Below are 10,991 nucleotides of genomic sequence, written 5' to 3'. Positions count from 1 at the left end.
CCTTGGAACGGTATCATTATCTTATATCATCATCTTATATCTCCATATATTATCTGATATCTGCTCTAGTCATTTCTCTTAATATACACTTATATTCAAGAGCAATCTAGTCTGATTCTCACGCCGGATGGTGGTCACAAGGAGGTACCCCCCCTTCTCAGTGACGAGCTCACGGTGTCTGTTTTGCAGGTCATCAGAAGAATAACCATCTTGCCGGACCTAACCCTCGTGGGAAACATCTATTTAACCCCCAGATTATCCGTAATCTGCCCGGGGTCGCTTAGTGTTTCTTCATTACCCGAAAACAGTTTTGACAATATTCTTGACGACATAATATGCATACCCTTTGACTTTCGGTCATTATTTCCGCCTTCATTAATCTTTAAAGAAGCCAACTCACCTTTTAATGTCTTGAGTTCTTCACTTGTTGGCACTGAATCCCATTCTTCTTCTGTGTTGTTTGTGGTGGCTGATCTTGAGCTCCCGGTTGTGGTGGCCCGCATCTGTTCAAAGAAAAGGATCTGCACAACGATGCGTAACGGGAGTCTTTTGTTTTGGATCGCGTGCATGCAAGCTTCTGCTGCTAGTTTCCTACAATCCATCAGCTTGCAGATTTTTTTCCTCTCGATTTTGCTGATTCCCGGGTGTTCCTACAGAATTCAAGATTATGTTATTATTATCACAACTCATAAGACAAGCCAAGACAAGCCAGGATGGGTTCGGGCTCGGCTTGTGTACAACCGCTTGTTTATTTTTCAAATATATATATATATATATATATTATATTTATTAATCGTATTGATATATTTGTACACCCACATAATACACAATTTATACACAATTTATACACAATATGGAATTATAAACTACAAAATTCATAATTTATATATATTAAATTTCGGCTTTTACTTTTAATCGAGCCAAACAAGATTTTCAATATTTAGTGATTTTCAAACTACTAAAAAATGCCATACGTCTTTAAGTTACAAACGAGCCAGTTTAGCTTGGCGCGCTTACAGGCTGAGACAATGAGTCAGCTAATTAGCCAACGAGCCACAAATTTTCAATACTAATTTAAACAAGCCAATGAGCCAGCTAACAAGCAAGCACCAACCTTGGCTCAAGCTATGCTCGTTTGCAGACCGAGCCGGCTCAGCTAACGAGCTTTTTCGAGCCAGCCATTAGCTTTTTACAGACTGAGCCGGCTCGACTTGTTTACAGGCTGAACCAACGAGCTACAAATTATCAATACTAATTTAAACAAGCCAATAAACCAGCTAACAAGCGAGCCACAAGCCAACCTTGGCTCGGGCTCAGATTGTTTACAGACCAAGCCAGCTCAGCTAGCGAACTTTTTTAAGCAAATGAGTCAGAAGTCAAATTTAACATGAAATTTTCTATAAATTTACCTTAAGAAACATGTCAATCGCGCGGTAAATTCCATCATGTGAAGGCCGAGATAGAGCCGACACCATATCCGCAAGATCAGTGAACTTTGATAAGGGTAAATCAGGATTTCTAGCAATCTCAGCAAGATAACAATCGATAAGCTTAGCAACTTTGACTTTCGCTCCCGAATCAACAAACTTGACTTCTAGAAACCCAAGTTCATCACCGTGATCAGCAACCTGATCCTGCATCATGAAAACCTTCACAAGTTCTTGAACCAAATCAACATCAAGTGTCACTAGATCCCCAAGCGATGCATTCTGCAGCTGTTGACCAACCCGTTTGGCCAACTCATCCGTCTGTGTTTTCCCACAATCTAACCGAACACATTCTTGCAGTAACTGAATCAAAAGATCACAAGAAACACTATTTCTTTCTGTTGGTAGCAAAAACAGAATCGTTTCGATCAAGAAACGGTTTTTCACATCGTCCCCTTTCTTTAACCTTCTATGCATATAAGCTTTTAAAGATTCACCGACAACTTCAAGACTCACTCTTCCTTTCGCCTTAATCGTCATTATAACTCGTTTATACAAATCAATATGAAGATCACACAAATCTTCAACCCACCAATCTTCTGGAACCGTTAACTGTTTCCTAACACCATTATAAAGTGGTGACTCGGTCCCGTTTTCACTCATTACTTTCTTTCTATTATAAGTATAAGACCATTCAACTCGAGAAGGTTCCATTGAAGCCTTTGAAGATATTGAATCCAAACAACGATTCGCAACTTTTAACTCTTCAGACCACGGAAGAAAAGATTTTGTCGTTTGGAAAACAATAATCGAATCTTTCCATGTTTTGAGAATACTCGAATCCAAAAACACTTCAGTTTTGTAAACAAGATTCCCTTTTTCTACACTTTCATGCATTTCTAAATACTCCGCTGCACATCTAGCCGAAACCACATTGTAAGCGTTTAACGTGACGGTCATACCGTAACAAAACTTTGCACATATTTCAAACGCCCCCGGCCCGCCTGGTTATATCATGGATTTCAAGCTCGGTGTTGTTTTCGTCACTTGAATTTGCTAATATGTTTTGTAAACGCGCGCTCTTTGACAATAGCGAAAACTACATAGTACATACAAGGTATGTTTTCATATGTTAAAGATTATTATTTCTTAACAAATTATTATGAAATTAGTGAATACCTTGTGCAGATAAAACTTGATGTTACCGACGTTTACGACTATGTCAGTAGGAAGCTCAGCTGCTACATACCTAAACATAAACAATAACACAAGTTTTAAAACATTAAGATTTGGGGTTTTAAAGTTAAATGATAAACATAAAGATCAAAAAATTCACAAAATAAGTCGAAACTGACCGAGTATTATCGCCACTCGATTGAAACAAATCTGGCTTTGATCCAAGTTTCATAAACTTCATTATGAACACCTAACAAATGTATCTAAGATCCTCTGTGTTTAAATGGATCAGATTAACAAAATGGGTATAAAAATGGATGAATTGAATAATTGGTTTCAAGATTTCTTGAAATAAACAAGGTGGAAACAAATATCAAGATCTAAGCTCAACAATCCACAAAATCTATCTTTTATCAATGAAAGGGTGGGTACCTGCAAAAAGAGCCAAAAATTGATCTTGGTGTGAGTTTAAATGGACCACTATATCAGTAGGCAACAAACAAGCATAAACTTTTATTATTTATTATTATTAATATTATTATTTTACAAGAATATACCACTATGCACACATTTAAATGTGGACTTGCATAGAAACCAATAACTTGGTTTCAAGGATTATTAATATAACAAACCATAAACTCATTTCATATCAAGATTTGATCATAACTAGATAATAATAATAATGCTAATGCATACATGGTATACATATGGTAGGTATATGAATGAAACAAACCTGAATAAAGAAAAGACACAAGAAATGGTGAAGCAGGAAGAAGCAAGCAGTAAAGATGCAGTCAGGCTTTGAAATGAATGAGTTTGTTTGTTTATTTTGATTGATAATAGGTAAGAAAAAGCAAAGATGTTTTCCAGCCACTAAAGCAACACTCTGTTCTCGCAAAAAGCCAATGCTTTTGATCAGAATGTTGGTAAAAGTAAAACTTTTGGTCTTGGATCTTAGCTGTTCTTTACCAACCCATGTTCATAACTAATTATATCATATCTTAGTTTGCCTTTTATTTGATTCCTAGTGACATACAAGTGTGATAATGAAAGTAGATATTTAATTTAACATGACTTGATTAAAAGAAAGTTAAAGACTTTAGTTAGAGTGAATTAAATGAAGTTCATTGTTGGTTAAACATAGTACTTTAACCGACAAAGATTGTAGACATTTAATTTGATACGATTTGATTTAAAGAAAGTTAAAGGCTCAAGTTAGAGTAAATTAAATAAAGTTCATTGTCGGTTAAACATAATACTTCAACCGACAAAGATTGTAGACGTTTAATTTGACACGACTTGATTTAAAGAAAGTTAAAGACTTAAGTTAGAGTAAATTAAATAAAGTTCATTGTTGGTTAAACATAATACTTTAACCGACAAAGAATGTAGACTTTTAATTTGACACGACTTGATTAAAAGAAAGTTAAAGACCTTTATAGTAAATTAAATAGAGTTCATTGTCGCTTCAACTTTACACGCATTTCATTGTTAAATTGTCATCATTTTGAAGCTTACACCTCGTATATGACACAACCCCTATGCGTGAAGACCAAGGGGTTGGCGATGGTCAACAACGATGGTGGTGAATATGGAAGCTAAATATGCTGGATACAAATTAAAAAGATATGTGACCCTCATTATTAAACACTAAATTTTGAATTATGTATCTCTTAGCCCTTTAAAATCTCATTTTTATGTGAGAATCCTCATCGGGTAGGTTTATGCAGGCCAATGTAAGGATTGGCTTCATGCAAGAGGCTTGTCGATTGTCCCATTTTCGGGATTAATGTATGCACATTGAAACCCTAGACTTGGCCTCACTAGAGAATTCCAACAACAATGGTGGTGTTTCGTTGTTCAAATGCTTCCTCAATAATATTTATTACAAGGTTTATCTAATCCGACTTTGTTTGTATGTTTATGACACCAAGTCACCAACCAACCCAATAAGGTCACTTAAACAAGGGGTCTAGATTGTATTACTCGATGATTGTTTGCTAAACAAAAGATAACTTTTGTATTGTTTAGCACTAACCATTTAACATTTACACATACCGAACGTAAATGGTACAAAGGGAAAATATTATAATTGTTATATAAAGAGGAATCAAAGTCTAATACAAATGTGAGGTCAGCCAACTATAGAAAGGAGGACAATACCTTTTACATAAGGGGTAGGGATCACCAAGTACTTCGTATCACTAAGCAAATGTAGTGATCACATTTTCAACACACCGTCTCAACATAGTTTAGTCTTTATGAATCCTCAAAACATTCACCGTGAATATAATAAATATCCTCAAAGACTATCCCAACCCAAATACAATAATAACACATGTTAAGAGCATTCTCTTTTATAAATTTTATGAGTGAAATCTCTAAAACTTGTAGAGAATGGTAAGTGGTTGTGAGTGGAGAAGAGAGGAAATTTTAAGAGATGGGTAAACTTTGAGTAAATTTGGAGGAACATTGTCCATCCTCTAATTATTATTTAATATACTTGAAAGTGGTTGTAAGCGGAGAAGAGAGAAAAGACAATGATAAAGATGTTCAAAGTATTATTTAATTGTATATGAGACGAAAAATTTAGTGTAATTATAAAGATATAAATAGATGAGCTGTTCTGAATGCTTTAAGATATCATTCTCACTTAAATCATCAACAAGATGATGAATACTTTTTCAATAGATCAATAAAACAAGAGTGTACTGTGGTTTGTTTAAATATGTGGATTTATTCCAATAGTTTCAAATTTGCGATTTTCGTCCATGTGGTTTCATTTCACTTGCAATTAAACCCGAATTCACTAATTCTGTTAAGTCTGGTCAATAAACCCATCAACACGCCCTTCACGTGAGGGGCAATTTTTTTCCTTTTTTCACCAAATACACCCCAACCCCTCACGTAAGGGGGCTTACGAATTAGAACTAGGGTTTATTTGTGGAGAAAAAAGGACAAAGTTACCCCTCACGTGAGGGGCACACTGATGGGTTTAACGACCAGACTTAACGGGTTAATGAATTCGGGTTTAACTGCAAGTAAATGAAACCACAGGGATGAAAATCGCAAATTTTAAACTATTAAACTAAATCACAAATTTGGATAAGTCATAGGAACGAAAGCGCGGTTTACTCATAAAACAAACTCTAGTGGTGTCCCCTCAATAAATCAAGGATGAATGACTTTCCAATTTAATTAACTTTAAAAATATCATTAAAGGCAAAATATTATTTCACATGGCTTAATTGAAGAATTAACAATTAACCATGCTAGGGAGCATCGGTGCTGCAATTTGCAAACAAACAATTAAAGACCAGTTTATAATTTTAGAAAAGTGGGAAACAAACTTGTAATACATGTCAACTACAAAAAGCATTCGGGTAATAAACTCTTATATATAAAAAAAGTAAAAATGAGCATTTCTTTAAGGTTAACTGGTGGAGTATGGTGAAAGTTAATATATAAAAACAGTGAATATATAGCGAAAAACATTAATCTAGCTAGTTTACCTATAAAAATTAAATAATATCAATAAAGGATGTGTGTCATCCATCATTTTCGAATTATATAATTTCTTTTACAAATATTAATTAATCTAACTATCTATATAATTATCTGCCATAAAATCATAGGTGTCGCTCTCATGTTGTTCCCCCTATTTTCTAGAGTCACAAGATTGCTTAATTTATAAATGGAGGCTTCTCATGCATTTAACCTGAATTCGTGGGTATGGGTCTCACCAAATCCGGATAGTCTTTAAATGAGTTATAACATCTCATTTAATTGTAAAACTATTTCATAAACAAATAATAATTTTCACGGGTCATTGGTCTCACCAAACCCGGATAACCCTTAAACGGGTTATAACATCTCATTTATTTGTGAAATAACCCCTTAATTATCAAATAATAACTTTCACGGGTTATGTGTCTTACCAAACTCTAATAGCCCTCAAATGGGTTATAAGATCTCATTTATTGGTAAACACTTTCATTATCAAACCCTAATTTAATTTATTTGCTTTACATGTTCTTCGTTACTGGTCTATCATCTCCATCGTCGGTTAACTTCCAATACTACCCATTATCATCAACTAAATCAACACCTCTTTCTTCATTAGACAACTATTAGTGTTCATGTTTGTACATTTAAAAAAATCAACATGCTCGTGTTCATTTATGTTTGTTGGTTAAAAATCTAAAAAACATAAACATCTCAACTGATGAAACCCAAACGTTAAAAAATATAATAACAAACTAATATATATGTATTAAATTAAAACAAAACTACATTAAAAAACAAAATAATCATCATAAATTAGCAAAACGATTAAAAACAAAAGTTTAAATAAACTCCCGTAACACGGGAGAATTAAACTAGTAATTTATATACACCACAAATAAATCACGTTATATCATTTTATTTAATTTGATCTTATGTGATCAACCTCTCCACAGATTTAAAACCAATCCTTAAAATTTTTTGGCATCTAAGAGTAAATATCTTTTGAGATTTCAAAAAATTTAGAAATATTAAATTAAATTATTTTAAGTTATTATCACTTATTTTAAAAAAGTTATACTGTAATTCAATAAACATTAAAAAAAACCAAAGATACTATAACCGGACTTGTTATTGGATCACCTAAAAAACCATAATTTAATAAACATAATATACCATAATAAACTCAACTAAACCAACTAATCGATTAAACATTAATCATGAACAAGAATTATTGTGATTTAGGTCGCTGCCTTAAATTCAAATGAACATACTAGATTGGTACTGTGATTTCCTATTCAATTACGGTTGTTAATATCCTTAAATCGAGAACATATATAAAAAAAATTGTAAGGTCTAAAATTTAGTAATGATATAATCAATTAAAATATTTGATTGTTTCATTCTACTGGGCGACACATATTGCGACACTTCCTAGTGCTGCTAATGACAGTTCACATATCTTCAACAGAGATGGCTAGTTTAGAGAACAAGGCTCCTGAGAAATATAGTGTGTTAGGGCTTCATGTGCAAGGGTTGGTCATTGTGTGAGTCACCAATCCATGGGAGCTCACCCGGGGGTAGAAATAAAGTTATGCAATTCATATTAGGGTTTAATGAAAATCATAGTTGTCGATCTTTTGTTGTCTATCTTATTATTGTTTGATTGTTTGTTTGGCTCACAACCATCCATCTCTATCTTTTTTGTTGAAACGAGGTTGAAATCAAGATCTAGGGGAATATAAACACTCAATCTACCATAATAGGACCATAATAGGTGGAATGAGACCACATAGAACACGTTTGCATTCTTGAGTTTTTTATTTAAGGAATTGGAAAATAAAAAATAAGAAAATTTTTATTTTTTCATTCTTGAGTTTTTTCATTAAAAGAAAAGAAAGAGAATGAAAAAAAAAGTTAAGCCTTTTTTCCTTCAAAACTTTCCTGCCAAATATAGCCGGATTATGAAGGAACGTTTATATTTCATTACCATATTACCAATTTACCCTATTTTAATTCTTTTTTTCATGTTTCCATGAGAACATAATTGTAAAGTTATAAATTTTTTTTCTATCTTTTCCTTTCAATCTAACTCAAGAATGTAATAAAAACTTTCTTTTCTTTTATTTTAACTCGAGAATGTCTTTTAAGTATATAATTTCTTTTCCTTTCTTCCTCTATCCAATCTTATCATTTCCTTTCCTTGTATTTTAAACCCGAGAACGCAGTAGAGTTTTACGTATATTGTGCCTATACCTAATAACAATATCAAGTATTAAAACAAAACTTATAGTTGAGTTTTTCGTGTTGACCCAAAATCTAGAATTAAGACCCAATAACCAACCTAAATTACTTCGATTCAGGTCGAGATGATATTTTCTCAAGTTAGATTTTTTTTCTTGTTATGTTTTAGTCAAAAGTGATGCATATTTTATAAATTGTAAATGAAATTATAACTGAAACTAATAATTGTTTTATAATAAAGGGAAAAATAAAAAAAGCAAAAGTAAAGGAAGAGAGGGCATGATTTTACAAAACCAAACTTTTTAATGATTCAAATGTAATTTCTAAACTTGAATTTTGAAGAAACAAGTTTGTTACTTCAATATATAAACCCCAAAACTAAACACTTGTTATCTTTAATATTTTGGTTATATATCAAAAGGCGATCATTTCATAGTATAGTAACCAAGTTTCAGCTTTGTTCCAATCAGGTCACTGGTGTAAGGTTTTGTTCAATTTAAGTCACTTAACCTTTATTTAGTGTTTCAATCCTAGATATTTGACCTAAATAACATGTTATCTAAGTTGTCTATTATACACTTGTGTTAAAAGATTAAAAACTTAGAAAAAAAAATATGAAAACTAGTAGGTAAGTTTTATTCAAGTTTGGTAAATCTCATAAATTTTAATGAATTTTCATTAGATTTGACTAAAACAAAAACTCTTTCAATTCATAACTCCTAAATTCTATCCAACTTTACTTAATATTGCGATCTAGTTTTTAACAAATTAGATGATATATAGTCATTGACTCATTGGAACCTAATTATACAAGTGATAAAGTTTTATTGGCATACCTAATAAATCCAATGAATATTTAATTGTTAATTTATAAATTTTATGTCTTGCTTTTTGAGAACCAAAATATAATGATAATTGTTTTTTAAATGTCACATGTTAGCATTCTAATTTTTTAAACATTTAAAGACATTTATTAAGGTTTTTGGTTAGTTTATTCATCACAAAATATATAGACTAATATTTATTAGATTAAGTGGGATTAGGACAGTCCAAACTGCTCGCCGCTCGCCGCTCGTTCGTCGTTCACTCGAATTTTGCTCAAAAAATGCTCGTTCGATTTCGGCTCGGTTTGGAAGTGAGTCGTTCGGCTCGGTTCGGTTTAAAAGCAATCCAAGCACGAGCAAAGCCTCACTCGGTTTGGTTCGGTTCGTTTTGCTCGAATTATTTTTTATTTATTAGTTTTATATATAAACTTTATGTATATATATAAAAGTATACTATTTTTTAAAGTTTTTAAAATTTTCCTCTTTTGTGTTGAATTCAAAGTTCAAATTTAAACCATAGCCACTCGTTTTTTTTGTTGTTAACTATGGGTTTTATACATTTTAAAGGTGAAAGTTTAGACAATTTATAATTAGAAGTCTTAAATTAATGATATTTTGAAGTTTTAAAAATTTAAAATTGAAAACTTTGTACGAAATCAAGCAAAACCGAACCAAGCCGCTCGGTTTCAAAACCAAACCAAGTTCAAGCATAAAGATATCGCTCGTTTCTTTAAATTCAATCCGCTCGGTTCGGCTCGCTTTCAAACCAAACCAAATATGAGCATGCCCGCGTTCGGTTCGTGAACAGCCCTAAGTGGGATATAGGAAAAAAGAAGTTAAAAGAATACAATAAATTTAATTTCCCTTCATTTAGATGTTTACTTTGTTACAATGGTTGGTTATATACATATTAATTGTATTTTTACTTTCGACGCAAATTAAGTTATGTATAATTGTATATATACTAAAGTGTAGCACTATGTGTATTGTTCATTTATACGTGTATTGTTTAATATGTATATAAGAGGGGGAGGGGGGAAGGTGGGTTCCACTTAGGGTTTTTTGGTTTTCTTACATATTGTAGGTTTAGTTTTGACTTGAGGGTGATCTTCGGATTACTCGGAAAATGGAGATGATCAGGTAGACCAGTAACTTGTTAGTGATCCAAATGACCGTTAAAAAAATTGTATCGAAGGTTTAACAAATTTGATTTATATTTAAGGTATGCATATTTATAGTTTGTTATGTTAATTCTTAATCATGATTTAAGTTTATTGATTTCAAATCATTACATGAGATAATTTATATGCTATAAATCTGATCTGCCATAATACCAGATATCGCTAATTTCTTGCTCTTTTCATTAAGATCAAAAATACTAAAATAAAATTTATAACAATTATTAAAGAATTTCGAAGTCTTTATTACATGTCTTTATTCCGTATGCCTTTGAAGAAGAAAAATATTTTGGAACCTATTTGTTCAAAAAATTTTCGGGGTGGTCATGGCAATTCTAGAAGAATTGGCTTGGGGTGAAGTGAGACATGGTATTGACATAAGATTGTGGTGCTTTACGTGTTGGTAGTTTAAACACTTTTAGTCGTGCTCTTTCATCAAGATTTCCTAGACTTTTCAATCTACGACAAAAGAAAATTGTTTAATCGTTAATAAAAGATTCAATAATGATTGGTTATTTATCGTTGGACGCCTAGAGGTTGTATTGAGAAATCAAATTTGTTGGATTTAGAAGCCAATGCGGTTGCTCATCCTTGGTTTGAAGATAAGGATGTGTGGATATGGGTTTTGGATATGCTAG

General features: G+C 32.3%; 1 pseudogene across 1 annotated transcript; it reads right to left on the bottom strand.

Annotated features, from left to right (window-relative positions):
- Nucleotides 1–239: 239 nt before the first annotated feature.
- LOC143548882 (phototropic-responsive NPH3 family protein NPY5-like) lies at nucleotides 240–3,278 on the bottom strand (annotated as a pseudogene). Its single transcript, XR_013138034.1, has 4 exons — nucleotides 2,783–3,278; nucleotides 2,607–2,676; nucleotides 1,410–2,526; nucleotides 240–650 (listed from the first exon to the last, which is right to left on the bottom strand). The product of XR_013138034.1 is annotated as a phototropic-responsive NPH3 family protein NPY5-like (transcript).
- Nucleotides 3,279–10,991: the final 7,713 nt, after the last annotated feature.

Source organism: Bidens hawaiensis, unplaced genomic scaffold (genome assembly GCF_021521415.1).
Source record: "Bidens hawaiensis isolate Kalapana, Puna unplaced genomic scaffold, B.hawaiensis_p1.1 tig00015291_1, whole genome shotgun sequence".
Classification (NCBI taxonomy): domain Eukaryota; kingdom Viridiplantae; phylum Streptophyta; class Magnoliopsida; order Asterales; family Asteraceae; genus Bidens; species Bidens hawaiensis.
The sequence above is the reverse complement of the archived record's forward strand: the minus strand, read 5'-3'. Positions and strand labels throughout refer to the sequence as shown.